The sequence below is a fragment of the Topomyia yanbarensis genome, chromosome 2 (genome assembly GCF_030247195.1).
Source record: "Topomyia yanbarensis strain Yona2022 chromosome 2, ASM3024719v1, whole genome shotgun sequence".
In the NCBI taxonomy this organism is placed as follows: domain Eukaryota; kingdom Metazoa; phylum Arthropoda; class Insecta; order Diptera; family Culicidae; genus Topomyia; species Topomyia yanbarensis.
In genome coordinates, this window is record NC_080671.1 from 287,563,455 (window position 1) to 287,579,996 (window position 16,542).

A 16,542-nucleotide genomic window follows, 5' to 3' on the forward strand; every position below is an offset into this window, starting at 1 on the left:
TAAAATCCAGAAACCTTATGCGAGTCGAAAAAAAAATTATTAGGATTAGGCCGGGATTAGGTTGACGTTTTTCAGAGTGATTGCATAACCTTTCTATATGAGAAAGGCAAAAATGTGCCAAAATCCAAAAAAGTGAATAGTCGTCAAATTTTTTTTCGAGTTTGCATCAAATCTCGACGTTTCACGCACCTTGAACACATTTAGCATCAAAAATAAAAATTCAATTTTTAATTTTTCCTATAGTTTATATGAGAAATTTCTGTGTGGCCGCACTCTGAAACCCGTAATTCCGGAACCAGAATTCCGATCGATCCAAAATTCAATAGCAGCTGATGGGAAGGTTGCACCTTTCATTTGAGACTAAGTTTGGGTAAATCGGTCCAGCTATCTCTGAGAAAAATGAGTTACATTATTTGACACATACGCACATACATACACACACATACACACACATACACACACATACACACACATACACATACACACACATACACACACATACAGACTTTTTCCGATCTCGACGAACTGAGTCGAATGGGATATGACACTCGGCCCTCTGGGCCGGGATTAGGTTGACGTTTTTTAGAGTGATTGCATAACCTTTCTATATGAGAAAGGCAAAAATGTGCCAAAATCCAAAAAAGTGAATTGTCGTCAAATTTTTTTTCGAGTTTGCATCGAATCTCGACGTCTCACGCACCTTGAACACATTTAGCATCAAAATTAAAAATTCTATTTTTAATTTTTCCTATAGTTTATATGAGAAATTTCTGTGTGGCCGCACTCTGACACGCGTAATTCCGGAACCAGAATTCCGATCGATCCAAAATTCAATAGCAGCCGATGGGAAGGTTGCACCTTTCATTTGAGACTAAGTTTGGGCAAATCGGTCCTGCCATCTCTGAGAAAAATGAGTGACATTATTTGACACATGCGCACATACATACACACACATACACACACATACATACACACATACACCCACACACACACACATACAGACTTTTTCCGATCTCGACGAACTGAGTCGAATGGGATATGACACTCGGCCCTCCGGGCCGGGATTAGGTTAACGTTTTTCAGAGTGATTGCATAACCTTTCTATATGAGAAAGGCAAAAATGTGCCAAAATCCAAAAAAGTGAATTGTCGTCAAATTTTTTTTCGAGTTTGCATCAAATCTCGACGTTTCACGCACCTTGAACACATTTAGCATCAAAAATAAAAATTCTATTTTTAATTTTTCCTATAGTTTATATGAGAAATTTCTGTGTGGCCGCACTCTGAAACCCGTAATTCCGGAACCAGAATTCCGATCGATCCAAAATTCAATAGCAGCCGATGGGAAGGTTGCACCTTTCATTTGAGACTAAGTTTGGGCAAATCGGTCCAGCCATCTCTGAGAAAAATGAGTGACATTATTTGACACATACGCACATACATACACACACACACATACACACACATACACACACATACATACACACATACAGACTTTTTCCGATCTCGACGAACTGAGTCGAATGGGATATGACACTCGGCCCTCCGGGCCGGGATTAGGTTGACGTTTTTCAGAGTGATTGCATAACCTTTCTATATGAGAAAGGCAAAAAGTTCGCAAAAACGCATAGTTGTAGTGAAAATTGAACTGCTCCTGGTATTGACGGGTAGATTGAAAAACCCGCAAGTGAGTTGTAAGCATTGTTCCTTGCGTTTCCCCAGGTTTGTCGTTAAAACCTGCCTATGTGATTCTCGTGATTGTCTGGGCCTTTACGTGAAAACCTGCATCGCTAAAGGGGCTTGGCAGAGTGCTTGAGCAGACCCGTGGTTGTAAGAGACCGAAGTAGTTGTGGCTACGATGAGTACACAGGGCATTCTACAGTTGGCAGTTTTGTGAATTCATTGAGAGTAGGAGTGGTTTCCATCAAATTTGATAGTTGTGGAGGGTCCTTTAGATTCCTGAGTTGTGAAATGGCAAAACTGAGGGAACAATCTACGGTGCATCACCATGAATTCAATCTTGGCGATAGATAAGTTCATAAATGGTTTCGATGCTGCGCATGATTGTGGTAAAATTTATTCGCGTGTATCTCCAAGTAGCATTTTTACTGTATAGCACAGTACAAGTGCATTCTAAGTTTTAAGAAGGGCTTCAAGAGTGCCATAAAACCGTAATTGTTATTAGGGTCTAGACTCGATCAGCTTTTCGAACGCTATATTTCTACCTCAATAAATGTTGAGCTGCTAACAAGTGATGGTGCAGAAACAGTGGTCGACTTTACTAAACAAAGGGATGAAATGGAGGAGAAATATTATCTGCTGCGAGATTTTGTGTTATTACAAAGGCCATTCGTTACAATAGATCTGCCGCTATGGTGTCTGTCTGCCCCTGTATCATCAGTTGTACGATTACCTAAAATTGATTTGCCTACTTTTGATGATGATATCAATAACAGGATTTCTTTCCGAGATGCGTATACAGTTTTGATCCACGGAAATAACGATTTGCAGTTAGTTGATAAATTTCATTACTTGATGACCGCGCTGAAGGGGCCTATGAGGAAGCTATTAGACACCATCAGTATCACAGCAGATAATTACAAGGTCGCGTGGGATCTACTAGTTGGTCGTTACGATGTTATCGTTTGCTTATTAAAAATCATATTTCCGCTCTATATGCTACTGAATCTGTTCAAAAAGAATCTTCTGATGCTATATTGAGCCTTGTTGACCAGTTCGAACACCCCGTGAAAATATTAACGACATTGGTGGAGTCGACCGACTCGTGGAGTTCTTTGTTGATGCACATGGTGTATGCTCGCCTAGACAAGCATACTTTACGGGAATGGGAGAAGTCAACAGGTGAAATAATAGATAAAATTCAGACGTACGAAGAAATAATCCATTTTTTGCACGAGCAAGCTCGTATTTTGCACTCGCTGAGCAGTGAAGTGACAGGATTCCACACTAACTCAAAGGAAAGGTCTCGTTTATCTGTCGCACATACAGCGACAGTCCCACCACAACCACCTATCGCTGTGCTGTTTGCAGTCAACCGCATCGAATCTACAAGTGTGAAGTGGTTTTCGATGAGTCTAGAAGGTCTTCTACGGGAATCTCTCTGTATGATTGCTTTATGGTTGGACCAACCGTACAAGAAACTCTCTGCTCTATTATGGTTCGAATTCGAATCTGAGAAATTGCTTTGGTAGTGGATATCACCAAGATGTATCGCCAAATTTCGATACACCCTCACGATACAACCTTGCAGCGAATTTTCTGGCAGCATTCCACGGATTCGGAGATAAGACCGTATGAGTTCACTACGGTAACATATGGCACCGCCAGCGCTCCTTATTTGGCAACAGCCTTCAACAGCTGCAATTCGATTATTAAGAAAAAAAAAGGTGATGTACCAGCAAAAATCGGAAAGGACTTCTTGAGTGGTGCGAACAGCGTAGACGAAGCCGTCAGTCTTCAATGTGAAGCCCAGAATATTCTCGGCACCGCAGGGTTTGAGCAGAGAAAATGGTCTTCGAACTCTTCCGAAGCACTTACCAACGTTCCTGACGAAATAAAAGAGCAGATCAGTTCTTGAGATTGACGGTCCAGCTGAAAATTTCATAAATACTCTTGGCATCCCGAATCAGATACAAAAATTCCGGATTTTTCTATCGATCATCCCATTACGAAGCGAGAAGTGGCATCAGAAATTGCCAAATTGTTTGACACATTGGGAATCTTGGGGCCAATCATTATCAAGGCCAAGATTTTGATGCAAATGTTCTGGAAGGAGAAACATTCGTGGAATGAACCTCTCATTGATCGTCTAAGGGAAGAATGGCAGAATTACACTAGTTTACAAGAAAAATGAAGCTTCAAGAAAAAGTGTTTTTAGACTAATTTTGGGTCGCCGAACACGAAAACAATATTCATTTTTTTGTTCAAAGAAGCAATTTTGTGATTTGCTCAAAAACTCATTTTTGAGCACTTTTTGTAGTTTTTAGTCAATATTTCGTGTCAAAATCATCCGATTAATATAGTCAATATGCAAGTTGAAAGGTGCCGAGATACCCTTTCCAAAAACATATAATATGTGTCTATCATATGTAAAATTTGTAGTGCTGCAAGCGTCCAAAGTTTAAAAAAAGTGCATTTTTGACCATTTTTAAAAGTTACTCATTTTTAATTGATTTTTTTACAGAAGACCAATTTTTTTCGGTCCTTTTAGAATCTAAGATGACAGATAATATGTTTACGTTAATTTTAAGCCTAATATCACTAAAATCGGATGAAAAATGTTGATGCTATGGCACTTTGAGCGAAATGGAAATTTTATGATTTTAGCAGTACCTGCCCTGGTGCGGTGGTTTAGGGGGTGTAGCACTGCCCAAGTAGCAATTGCAACTTGTTGAAAGTTTTAAATGTTGCACAACTGCTACACAATATTTTTTATTGTTGGATATGTTTGAAAAGAATTTCCACGGGTTTTTAAACAGATTGTGCAACTATGTAACTATAGAGCTGACCAATAGTGTTAAGTATGCAAACATCAATAACAGTTGTGAAACTAATCAGAAACTTTGCTAACTTGCACAAACAGTCTAACAAGTTGCAAATACCTCTTTCTTTGCCATTCCACCCTAAAACAGAACTGTCCAACTACCCAGTGCTCGACAAATGGCACAGCTATTGTTTTCATTATTTTCCTGCAATTAGGAACATGTTGCACAACATACAAACAAAGAGCGCTTTTTCCATAACATAGTTGTTACCAAGAGTTACAAATACTATACAGTAACAAAGCGTGCTACTTGGGTGGTCTCATAAGCCAGTCATCAAATATTGGAGTCCCTATCGGGACTCAGTGGGATTGTAGCACTAACCACGTAAGTTCACAGAAACTGAGAATAGGCTGCGAACCCTGTTGAAGCAGAAGGTGAAAATTTCTTTAATTTGTTGAATATATACTCACCACAGACAAAACAAAACTTTTCCAACGAATATTCCCACATTTTAAAAAGAGCACTTAGTTGTAAAATGAAATATCCAAAACCATTCACATGCCGCAGGATGGATGGATGCAAGCTCGAGAAGACAGTAGCCAACACAAACAATAACTATCAAGTATAGAAGATTATTTCAGCCGAAAATGTGATTGTGCAAAAAATATAAAGTTACAGTTTTCACTCAGTGCTTCATACCATCTACATTTTTCATCAGATTTTTGTGACCATTGGCTTAAAATTTATGTAAAAAGATTATTTATCTCATAAGATTTAAAAAAAAATTCTTCTGTCCTTGATTTATTATAAAAAATTATCTAGAAATATGCATTTTTTTAAAAACGGTCGAACATTACACCTTTTTTTACTTTGGTCGATTGTAATCATAATAAATGTACATTTGATCTACACATAATATACATTTTCGGAAAAGGCATACCAATACCTTCTGAAAATATGAAAAATCATTTTTCTGTAATAAAAAACAGAGCAAAACCAAAAAGAAGCAAAAGAAATTTTTTTTTTAAACACGAACTTCTTTGAAAGAGAAATTGAGTATAATTTTCGTATTCAGAGACCCAAAATCAATCTAGAAAACACTTCATCATACAACTTCATTTTTCATGTAAACTAGTGTAATCTTATTTAAGACCAAAAGAGATATGTGAAAAACAGAACAATTTTCACTCGGTGCTTAATAACATCACCATTTTTTATTGGATTTTCGTGATCTTAAGCTTAAAATTCACGTGAAAAGTTTGTCTATCACATAAGATTTCAAAAGATTTTTTTTACCAAATTATTTTTTTATGAAAAATCAACTAAAATTAGTAATTTTACCAAATATTAATTTTTTGACTTTGGTTGCTCTTAACCCTATATTGTTGATATTTAATCCTAACATCCTATACATTTTTGGAATGGAATGGACACCTTTCGATTGGTGAGTCGATTGTGTTAATCGGAAGATTTGTTCCTGATATATTGACCAATAACTACAAAAAGTGCTCAAAAACACGTTTTCCAAAAAATCTCAAAAACGGTTCTTTGAAAAAGAAAATGAATATGATTTTCGTGTTCAGCGACCCAAAATTGACTTAGAAAACACCTTTTTTCTTAACTTCATGCAATCACCCCAAAATTTGTAAACTAGTGTTATCGATCAGATCTAACTGTACTGAGATCTTTCTCTATTCCACATCAGGTGAAGGCACCGGCCCACAGTGGTCCAACACGCGAAAAATGTGATCGTTTTGAATAACTTCGAAATGGTTAGTTATAGCGATATACTATCTTCGGAAGAATTTATGACAATGAGACGCCCCATCTTTATAAGTCAAAAGTTTGATGATTAATCCTCCTATAAGTGAGATTCAAAATTTATTTCTCATATAATTAGAGATAGCAAATTGGTGTATTCTGCAAAGTTGTAGTAAATTCTTCTACAAAAAACTTTACTGAAGGTGGTATTAGTCTATCTTTAATAGTCTTTGAGATATAGAGCATTATTAGAGGAAATACCGAAAAAATCAATTTATTAATTATAACTTCTTCCCAAGATTTTTTGGAAGTTCAAAATATTCTACAAAACTATCACAATCAATGAAATACAAAATTTCGGGGAAGGAAGCAACTTAATATGTTGAGCAGATTTTGAGATATTCACGATTTTTATCCGAAAAATGGCCTACTTTGCACTCAAATAATTCATGAACGGGCAAAAACGGGCAGACCACTCAATATTCATTTGAAAGTGCAAGAACGATGCTACAATATTCTGTGTTAATCACTTGTATCCGGCTGTATCCATGGCTCTGGTAGCTGGATTTAAAGAATATCATTTATTAGTCTAATATCTTGATTCGAAACATATTCGGTGAACTGAAGACATAAAGTGGGACTATGTTCGGCATTCTATGTGGAATGTTCTCACAAAAGACATTGTCCAAGACAGCAGCCTTCTGTCTTGACTGCTTTTTAGATACAGTGCATTGTTCGGTGGTACAGAAAGTAATGCGCTGTCTTATGAGCCATATAGTCGAATCCTAACAAGGAACGATTTAAAGTATATGTTGGCTGTGTATTAGCTCTGAAATCGGTTGCTAAGTTTGTCAACACAGAAGGTCAAGTTCCACAATAGAATGTAGTACCAGGGCTTGGAACATTAATATATGCAAACCGTTTACGTTTGCTATGAATGACTTGACAGTTGAATTTGTATTGTTATATGAATGAAAGCCTTCTAAAAATTTGTTTATTGTCCACCATCGCGATTCCTGCTAATAATGCTAATGCTTATCATTCAATCCAATTGAATACTTTACGCTGACGTCACAAATGAACTCAAGTTTTCATTTTTGACAGTTCGCTTGTACTGTTTACATGGGCTTAGAAAAATTCTTTACGATTTTCTTCGAGCGAATCTAGTCGTCCACAATTTTTTCTAAGTCCATGTACGCAGTACAAGTGAACTGTCTAGAAAAGTGAGGTTAACTGCGTCCGTAAAGAACCTAATAAACTAGTTTTGTTGCTTACGAAGTCTGACGTAACGCTATACAGTGACAATGCTAAACAAGCAATCAAAGCATGCGCGATTACCAAATGAATCGCTTTTAGTAGGCTTTCCGTAAATATTGCACCGTATCTAAGAAACTAGTAAAGGTGGAAAACTGGTGTCTTCAGCAATGTTTTTAAGAAGAATATTCCCCGACACTTTGCCGAAGGTACCACCACTTTATCTCAACAGCTTTACCGAATATGTTTCGTATCAATATTTCAGACTAATAAATGATATTCTTTAAATCCAGCTACCAGAGCCATGGATACAACCGGATACAAGTGATTCATACAGAATCTTGCAGCATCGTTCTTGTACTTTCAAATGAATATTGAGTGGTCTGCCCGTTTTTGCCCGTTCATGAATTATTTGAGTGCAAAGTAGGCCATTTTTCGGATAAAAATCGTGAATATCTCAGAATCTGCTCAACATATTAAGTTGCTTCCTTTACCGAAATTTTGTATTTCATTAATTGTGATAGTTTTGTAGAACATTTTAAACTTCCAAAAAATCTTGAAAAGAAGTTATAATGAATAAATTGATTTTTTCGGTATTTCCTCTAATAATGCTCTATATCTCAAAGACTATTAAAGATAGACTATTACCACCTTCAGCAAAGTTTTTTGTAGCAGAATTTACTACAACTTTGCATAATACACTAATTTGCTATCTCTAATTGTATGAGAAATAAATTTTGAATCTCACTTATAGAAGGATTAATCATCAAACTTTTGACTTATAAAGATGGGGCGTCTCATTATCATAAATTCTTCCGAAGATAGTATATCGCTATAACTAACCATTTCGAAGTTATTCAAAACGATCACGTTTTCCGCGTTTTAAATCACTGTGCGGCCTCAGCAAACAACATTCCGCTCCATGGATTTTACGATGCCAGCGAGCGTGCCTACGGAGCATGCATCTACATTAGGAGTGTTGGCCACGACGGGGTGGTCACAGCTCATCTTCTCCCAGCCAAATCCAGTTCACCATACGACTATTCCTCGCTTAGAACTTTGTTCTGCTGTTCTCCTCAGCCATCTCTACTGCAACGCGATTGAAAGTGTCAGCGTTGGTGCAGATGCATTTTTTTGGTCTGATTCCATAATCATGCTACATTGGCTGTATCATTCACTCTCCAGGTATAAAACTTTCGTCGCGAATCGGATCACGGTTGTCCAACGCATCACCGACGGTTGCATCTGGAATTATGTTGCCGATTTAGAGAACCCGGCGGATGTAATCTTCCGATGTGGAAAGGTTCACCATGATTAACGTCGGAACCGACGGAATGGCCGAAAATTCAAATTCATTTTATTAAACAGAGATCTGATTCAATTTATCAATTTTCACTTACATGAATAGTTTTCCTTTTGTCACCTTTTCCTCGATACTAGCTATGCGTGGTGGCACTTTGACTGCCACTATTAATAATAATATAATTGAATGACATTAAATATATGAAAAGATTTTGTAATGAACTTACATAACCGTTGCTCAGACAATTCAATTAATAATCAACTTTAATTTTGTCCTACTGACCATTCCACGCGGTAAGTTAATAAATGCTGATCATGGGAGAATTCAATTATATTGCTGTCTTCGAAAAGATTTTAAGTCTACTTACATATACGATAGATCGGTCAATAGAAGTAATTTTAATAGATTAATATAAATAATTTTAATGCTATATACTCTAAATTTCACCGCTAATTATGGTTAACTGTCCTAGACACAATGTGACCCTAGCTATCTTTTACCAAATTCTAGTGTGGTTCTTTCAATCTCACTCTCCACTGTCATTCGTTTGGGGCCTGACTTTCCGGGTAGATAAGAGTACACTCAATGCCTGTCTAGTACTACATTATTAGCAATAGGGTCGATCGACGTGTGCCCAGCGGTGCGTACACTCTGTTTGAGCGATATTCATCTTTGACAAATTGTTGCGAATTGTCGCTTACTGTCGGAGATTCATTCAACATTGTAAATTGAAATTGTCTGGCACGATTCCGGTATCATCGCCATATCTAACAGCTGATGAACTCTCTCGTGTAGCATTTGGACTCGTTGTTACAATCCAACCCGAATGCTTTCCCCAACAAACTGCCCTTGAACGCAACGGCAGAGAAAGTGATTTGAAAAAGAACGAAACTTGTTCCGCACTCCGCGTTGGTAGCCGGTTAAATAAATCGCTCTATTTATTCACGCGGGAGCATCCACTAATACTCCCAGCAATTCATCTGTTTACCGAACTTATTTTGGACTCTACTTTCGCACGCAGGCCCTCGGATGATCCGAGAGCGCTTTTGGCCACTAAATCTTCGTAACCTGGCACGAAAGAAAGTTAGATCCTGTATACAGTGCTACTGAGTGCAACCCCGTCCTGAAAGCCAACTGATGGGTCAGCTTCCCGAAGTTCGCATAACATCATCCCGAACATTTCTCAACAAAGGTGTGGATTTTTGTGGACCTGTTCTGATCAAACACGCTGTACGAGGAAGCAAACCGATTCCACCATCGCGAGCCCACATCGCGTTGTTCGTCTGCGTGGTTACGAAAGCCGTACACCTCGAGCTAGTCAGCGATCTTGGTATCGAAGGCTTCATCGCTGCATTGAAATGTTTTGTGGCTCGCCATGGAAGACCAATCAGTGTGTACTGCGGCAATGCCACGAACTTCAGTGGGGCTGAACGGGAGCTGCAAGCGCTCCTGAAGCAGTTTCTCAACCAACAGCAACGAGAAAAAATAATGTCGTTTAGCGCGGACGTCACTGTCGCGTTTCACTTTATTCTCGCTCGTGCTCCTGCATTTGGTGGCCGGTGCATCACCTCCGCCGAGTCGTCGACACCGAATCACTCACCAGTGAAGCAATGCAAACGATCCTGTACCAAATTGAAAACTGCCTCAATTCTCGGCCATTAACAACTATAATTGAGGACCCCAGCGATCTGGGCGTTCTTACTCCGGGACATTTTCTGGTCGGATCAGCACTGTTCCATGCAACAGACTTTCGTGGTGGTAAGCATTTCGCCGTAAATGTCAACAATTTTGGAAGCTGTGGTCAACGAATTATCTCCATCAACTACAGCAGCGTACGAAGAGTTTATACCGGCAGCCGAACATCTTGGTCGGCAAGCTGGTACTTTTGAAGGACTGCAATTTGCCCCCGCTCAAGTGAATTCTCGCCCGAGATACTGCTATGCGTTCTGGTCCCCATAGGCTGGTACGCGTCGTGAGTGTCAAGGTTCCGTCTGGCGCTATCTATCGATCGATTTTGAAGGTGTCTCCTTCCTATCAACAACATCACTGTAGATTCAGCTACCGATTCAGAGGAAACCGCTGGTGATCCCGATGAGGAGCAGATTCATCCAGCTAAAACGACAGAGGACAACGAATTATAATTTATAATTATAATGAATTGCAGTCCACACCCAAGAAGATTGCACTTTGGTTTGTGCATCTCCCACCTGTCGAAGAGAGTGTCTCGGAGCGGACAAGGGTTTTTAGCTTTCTGGAAGTCGCATAAAAAAACTACACGAGCAGTCGCGTCGTACACTCAGTACACATTCCGTTAATTTGACAATAAATCAAAAACAGTTGCATACAGATACAAATGAGTTCTACAGTAATAGAGCAAGTAAATCGTCAACGATTGGAGAAATGCTTAGTTCGAAATAATCCCATTAGGCGGCGTTAGTATATATTAATATTAGTTCTTCGTTCCGCAACCTCCATTTAAATCAATGCAATATTTTATTATTTCGATTATGGAGGTTTTAACCTTAAGGTCATTCGCCTCTTCGGGTTATAAAAATCTCTTATGAAAAATTTCTACCCCTATGTGCGGGGTCGGAACTCAAACCCAGGTGCGCTGCGTACAAGGCAATCGATTTACCAACTACGCTACGCCCACCCTGGTAATAAATTTAAAAATTATGGTTCTCAGTCGTGTTCCAACGACATTAGATTCGGGTTTTTCAAAACGATCACAAAATTCATCTAGTTTCAGGAACCGAGGCCAGCTTTTCGAAAATGATCGTGTTCCGGATGTTTTGTCGGCAGTATTAAAGTTACCTTCGTTTCCGAAGATCCAAAAACTTATTTATCGATTTTTATATCAGTCTAGTTGCGTATGACACTCCATGATTTTGCAAAACAAATGCATTGGGCGATATTCTGAGGAGTTTTGAATGTATTGGACACTTTCCGAAATATTTCAGGAAACTGGTTTCATCGCAATGATGGACAATTTTTGATCCTCTATAAAACCCGTCTTGTGACATGTCAAACTTCATGATCGTACAATATAAGAGGGCTGGAGGACATCTTGAAGGTGTCTGCTTCTTGTTTTAGGGAAAATCAGGTTCCTGGAACGCCAGGGTGTCGCCATCTCAACTAAAAAACCTTCAAGATGTAATCCTGTTGTTTTGCAAAAACATGAAGTGTGAGATGTCGCATAACGGTTCAAAATGGTTGAACTCAATCTTTTTTTTAAACAAAAGGAAATAGACATATACGTATTTTAAAGGGTTGTATGGTTTCAACAACAAAATGTTCTTATTCTAGAACATCCGTGAGTGTCTCCGGAACAGATCACATAGCATCGATTTGAATTTCCATTATTCCATTCCTTTTGCTAGAAAACAAACTACACAAGCGTTGGTGAAGTCTGCACATTAGACTGCCCAGCAAGAAAAACACATTTTTGAAAACTTGATCGGCACATACCTAAGTCGATTCCTAGTCCTATCTGCTCTAAATTTGAACCAAATCGAATAAGTCTAGCTACCGGACCAATGTGTTCGAAGTTTTCATGGGATTTATCAACATTTACATGGAGAAAGCCCACTAAACTTCATTTTCACCGCTAGGTGGCACTATATACATCAGTTAATCACAGTAAGTGAAAATATGACATGGAATTTCATTGTCTATAACTTTGTCGAAGACTTAAAATCAATCCTACTACAATCCTACTGGGAGAAGTTATTACACTTTTATTGAAATGATGTCTTAGTCAGTTTTGCATGGGTTCTAATAGCATATGCTGGTGATTCAGTAGTCGATACCCACGAAATTTGTTTTCTTGCGAAATAATGATTGGATTTAACTGAATAGTATGTTTGGAATTATTTTAGCACATCTTTTGAATACAAAATTTAAGTACCATATTTCACCGCATAGAAGGCGCCAACACTAACTTTAAAATAAGAAAGATATTATCTGAACATTCTTACAAAAACTACTTGGAATGGCTTATTCTACGACTTTGTAGAAGACACCTTCTTTCTCTTTTCGTTGAAAAGTTAGTGTTGGCGGTGAAATGTAGAACAAAAATATTCTAGTTAAAAGATTACTCAAATCATGTACTAAAAGCCTTTCAAACATACTATTCAGCTAAACCGAATCATAATTTCGCCAAAAAATTTACTTCTTGGGAATCGATCATTGATTCACTACCTTGTATTGGCAGGCTTTATGCCAAACTAAATCATACATCACTTTATTAATATTTTAAGAACTTCTCCCAAGGAAGTTGGATTGACTTGCAGTCTTCGACAAAGTTGTAAATAGTAAAATTGTCTGCCCAGTTTTCACTTTCAGTGATAAACTGATGATTACAGTGCCGCCTAGCGCTGAAAATGTAAGTAAGTGAGATTACTTCTTAAAATTATTGAAAAAACTCGTGCACTCTAGAAGGTTAAGTTGTTATCTGCCAGGCCTATTGGAGCCCAACTCTAAGCCGCTATATATGCCCGTAGTAAGCAGTCGACTCTATATGGTCCCATGGTTACCTTTGCATTTGAGAGTTGTGGTTGTCCTTCATAATTTACTGCGTTTAGAGCCGGATCGGCACTAATTGAGACTACTTCCACCGGCTAAGGTGCCGGGTTTCGAACGTTAGTGATTTACCAAAGATTTAACGGGACGGGACGAGCGGGGGCACCTAATATCATTAGCTCACTTGCCGATTCGGTGAGGTGTCGCACATCCTTACCAGCGTGGTTGTCGATCTGTATTACCATTCCGTTGAAATCTTTCTTTACGTCCATGTTCTACCGCCAGTATGCCAGACTTAGAATCCCACTGGTATCAATCCTTATATGGCACTCCGGCGATAGGCTAGTTAACCTTAGGCGGTTCAAACTTGACTGACGAAGCTGCCTGCGGATTTATGTAGCCTTTTATATAGATTCAACAGAGTCCACTGTCAAATCTCACTACATGCTGGCGCGATCTCTAGCGTCTAGCGTTTATCGGAACTATAGTCTATACTACCCCCAGAAATGTATATGAGTGTGTATATGCATTTGTGTGTATGCTTGAAACCAAAAATGTCACATTATTTTCCTGGAAATGGCTGAACCAATTTTCACAAACATAGCTTCAAACGAAATGGGTAACACTCCCATCGGCTGCTATTGAATTTTATATAGATCCGGTCACCGGTTCCTGAATTACAATGATTGTTGCAATGAAAGTAGAATAGTGGAAATTTTTCTAAAATGTGAGCCTACCCGATCAGTATAGCATAACAAGATTATAACGCAATTTTTGTTACAAGTTGTATTATAAATCAGCTTTCGTTAATAGTTAAAATAACAGAAAATTATAACAAGTATCAATGGGAGCTATAGTTTTGATAGTTTTTTGTTACTATGTTCTGATCTGGCAATAGCTTGTATTTGTAGTTCTACACCTATAACCGGAATTCAAAGCTTCTTTAACCATATTGGCAAACTTCGACGGTTACAGAAACTCCGACAGAAGTATCCACACCCAAAACAATTCTTCAAGAGCGCACATGCATCAACGTTTTTCGCTGTCTAACTATATGAGAAACACTCTCAAACGTTACGATAATGTTTGCGCTCTTACTTGCACAATACAATACCAAACCCGACAGCACCCTAGTTTGTAAACAACGCATTACTTGGTCGTCAGTGGCATTATATCACTCGTACAACATCACACGCTAACCCCTGATTGATTGCTACGCGCATGACATACATTTGAATAATTAATCGAATTCAGAAAAATTCTAAAACCATGATTTTTTCCTTATATGTACATTTATTTCGTATTTCGAATTATGTCTATTTAGTTTTGATTCCATAATTATTCCTATTTTTCGTCATATTCATATTGCGCATGCGATCAGCAGTAATACACTTAGTTACCAGTATGAATAGACAATTTAAATTATTCGAATCATTTTTCTGATATAGTACAATCAATTTCTGCAGTGAATGATGATGATGAATTAGAAGGCAAAATATTTCAGACACTAATGTATTCAGCCGTGATATAGCCATGAGCTCGTATATTTTTTTTCCATAAGTTTATTTGACACGGCATTTGCAAAAGCTTTTTACGTCAGTTTCTTTTTTTACATAGCACGTTACAAAAATCCTTAAGATTAATTTTAACTATAATAGTAATTTGTCTTAAACTAACACTGAAATCACTTTATTGTTTGCTTTTTTCCTTACATTGTTGTATTTCATAATGATCTAGTATTTTCGGGTGTATTTATTTACTTTTTTTCTGTTATTGTCTAAATTTAAAAACTGAATATTCTAGGACACTTTAATTGGTGAATGATTAGCCTTGGATGAGAGTATGAGGAGATGCATTTAATTAAATTTTGACAGACGCTGTTTTTAGAAAATGATAGATAAGTTCCATGTATAGAGGATCGCGATACGCCAGGATGTCTCTAACAGGAACATGGACTGGTCTTCCTCGGACTTGTAAAGAATCTACTAATTGTGATCTGGCTTCACGATATTCAGTGCAGGACCAAACAACATGCTCAATGTCGTGGTAACCCTCTCCACAAGCACAATGATTACCTTCAGCGAGCCTAATGCGACGGAGATGCGCATCTTAAGTATAATGATTGGACATGAGCCTAGACATCACACGGATGAAGTCCCGACTTACATCCAATCCTTTGAACCATGCCTTCGTTGATACTTTAGGGATAATTGAGTGTAGCCATCGTCCCATATCTCCATTGTCCCAAGATGTTTGCCAACTAGCAAGTGTCCTCTGTCGAGAAGCGCTATAAAATTCATTGTAAGCGATGGGTCTTTCATATATTTCACCATCTAGTGCATCAATCTTGGCTAAATTATCAGCTGCTAAAGAAACTTGTTGAATAAATTCAACAAGCGTCTTTTTGCTAGGTCAGGCAGATTCTTCACCAAGTTGAATTTAATTCTGTCTGGACCCGGAGCATTATTGTTGCATGAGAGGAGTGCAATTGAAAATTCCATCATTGTCAAAGGCGAATCTATGAAATCGTTACTTGTGGGAGCATCGCGAATGATTTTCTGCGCAGGAGCAGAATCTGGACAGATTTTCTTGGCAAAATTAAATATCCAACGATTCGAAAAATCTTCGCTTTCATTAGTCACGTTTCGATTCCTCATTCTTCTGGCTGTGTTCCAAAGAGTATTCATTGATGTTTCTCTTGACAAGCCATTAACGAAGCGTCTCCAATAACTAGACTTTTTGGCACGACGTATACTGTCAAACTTGTTTTGCAAAATGAAATAATTTTCAAAGTTCTCACGTATACCCCCTTTCTGTTTCATAATTTATTTGTAGGCAACTTGTTTAGCTTCATATGCATCAGAGCACTCTTTGTCCCACCAAGGATTAGGGGGCCGTCTATTTATTGTCATTCCAGGATTGCATTTCGTTTGGGCTTGTTCTGCTGCTTCAATAATTAAACCCGCTAGGAATTCATATTCTTCGGTAGGGGGTAGCTCTTCTGTCGAAGCAAGAGAAGTGGAAATTAATGTTTCGTATGTTTTCCAATCAATATTTCGTGTTAAGTCGTAAGCAACATTGATTGAATTCGTAAGGCCTAACTCACTGTTAATTGAAACAACGATTGGCAAATGATCGCTACCGTGAGGATCAGGTGCAACCTTCCACGTGCAATCTAACCGAAGTGATGTCGAGCACA

At 38.2% G+C, this 16,542-nt stretch overlaps 1 protein-coding gene across 1 annotated transcript in view; it reads left to right on the forward strand.

Moving 5' to 3' along the window:
- The window catches only part of LOC131678626 (regulating synaptic membrane exocytosis protein 2), a 978,270-nt gene that overhangs the window by 200,386 nt on the left and 761,342 nt on the right, over positions 1–16,542 (forward strand). The gene's annotated exons all lie outside the window — the stretch shown is intronic.